This window comes from Mastomys coucha, unplaced genomic scaffold (genome assembly GCF_008632895.1).
Source record: "Mastomys coucha isolate ucsf_1 unplaced genomic scaffold, UCSF_Mcou_1 pScaffold20, whole genome shotgun sequence".
Lineage (NCBI taxonomy): Eukaryota > Metazoa > Chordata > Mammalia > Rodentia > Muridae > Mastomys > Mastomys coucha.
In genome coordinates, this window is record NW_022196903.1 from 90,506,880 (window position 1) to 90,509,320 (window position 2,441).

Sequence of the window (2,441 nt, forward strand, 5' to 3'; positions counted from 1 at the left end):
TATTTGGTTGATTTCAGCCCTGAGTTTATTTCCTGCCTTCGACTCCTCTTGGGTGAATTTGCTTCTTTAAGAATTTTCAATACATTAACATCCCTATGTTATGAAGAATGGCAAAAGACTCAAGTGTTTAGTGAGATGGAGATGAAGAAGCAAACATTTGGTAGCAGGAAATAGAGGAAACACACACACACACACACAAATAGGTAGAAGACAAACTGATCCAAATTACAGCATGATTACAGACATGAGTAGGTTCAAAAGTATCGAAACAAGTCAATAATTGAACCTCTTAAGCAGAGATGCTTACACACTATAAAGCGAACCTTTGTCAGGTTACAGACAATAGCAGTGTGTGGTGGGGAGAGCCTGGAACCTGAGTTAGGGTTTTCAGAGCATTAGGAGACCTCAAAGCATGTGTACACAGTGACACATTTCCTCCAAAAGGCCACACCTATTCCAACAAGGCCATACCTTCATAGTGTCACTTTATATCAGCCAAGCATATTCAAACCATCACAAATCCCACCACTCCAGCAGCTAAGACAAGAAGACAACTGCAAGTTCAAAGCCAGCCTGTGCCAAACAGGGAGTTCCAAGCCAGGAAAGGCTATGAATCTAAACTTTATCACTCCCCCAAAAATGCATTAACCAAAATGTATTGTAGTAAACTCAGTGAAAACTCATTTAAGCAAAAGCCTCCCAACTGCTAGTTTTAGCATACTAATTTTAATTTCGGTAGTATTTCCTAAAAAAATCTAAAAGTGTAGGCCAGCAAGTACTTCTTTATCACCCTGCAAATTTTTTCTTTTGTTGGGAAACATATTCATAAATAAGCACAGGCAATGCAATGCCATTGTTAGGGGTCCTGTCATTGTGGCACCCTCACCTGGTTCAGCAGGAAATCTGGCTCCCTTCCTCAAATACCCTAGAAAGGAGCATGCCTATGCACACACCCAACAGCAGCAAAATGTGAATCCACGAGAAAGGTTCATTACTAATGCATTCTCTAATGCAGTGACTATCAAGCCTATGAGCCTCAAGGCCTCCTTTTGAAAATAAGTGTTTTTCTTGTCCTGTAAAGAAATTTATGACTGTGGACAAACTGAAGCAGCCCCATAATCCCATACCTGGAATTTAAAAACAAAACAAAACAAAACAAAACATATTTACATAATGTAACTTGGTTGTTAAAAATCTATTTATTTATTTATTTACTTATTTATTTATTTTAAACTCCAGATATTATTCCCTTCCCAGTCTACCCTCTGACTCTTCCACATTCCATACCTCTTCCCTGACCCCCGTCTCCACAAGGATGTCCCCAACTCCAAAATTCTCACTACATACCAGCAGTGAAATTTTAAGTGTGCAGTTTGCACTGTCCTGGTTGCACAGCAATTGTCTACAGAGCTATATACAAATTGACCTCACTTTTAGACTCCAGTTGTCATAACAGGGTTTTCACTTACACATTCAGTGGGACACTGACAATTCATTATGCCAGCAATTAACTCTATATTGAGCAGAATCTATCATCTACTTCAGAACATGCAGCATCACCCCTTTTTTTTTTTTATAATACTACCCAACAAACCCCTATGACAATCCCAAAGTCCCTGCACTGATTTCCAAGTGGCCTTGATGTCAGACAGCATTGTCTGGAGAATGGCCTCCCTAATAACAGCAGAAATCACCTAAACAATACTTTGCATGTTGTGACAATTTCCAAACAAAGCAGCAGCCATTTTGGAGAAACCCATTTATGGACTTTTCCAGCTCTGTCCTTTGGTTTCATCTGCACTTCCTTACTAGCTATCCCACTATTAAGACAGCATGGTACAGGGTTCTGCAGAAGTCCAGGAAGGTATTGGCAGTCTTCTGGTGTTTACTCCTGAGTACCCATGGCTGAGATGCACAGCATTTTGACCTCCCAGCAGCTCTCGTGGCTGCACCCCATGTGTCTCAAGGAGAGGAGTAAGGCACCAAGGCCACCACAGAAAAGATTATAAAACACATATCTTAATTAGGGGTTTTTTTTGCTATGAAGAGATACCATGACCAAGTTAACTCTTATAAGGAAAACATTTAATTGGGGCTGGCTTACATTTCCAGAGGTTTAATCCATTGACATCATGGTGGAGATCAAGACAATGTATGGTCAGACATGGTGCTGCAGGTACTGAGAGTTCTACATCTTGATCTGAAGCAGCCTGGAGGACACTAATTCCACTGGGCGGAGCTTGAGTATAGAAGACTTCAAAGCCCACCTACACAGTGATACACTTCCTCCCACAGGCCACACCCACTCCAACAAGACCATGCCTCCTAACAGTACCAGTCCCTATGGCCAACTGTTAAAACACATTAATCTCCTGGGGTCAAACCTATTCAAACCACCATAATGTAAAACTTTCAAAGTTTCTGTGCTGTTTATAAGACAG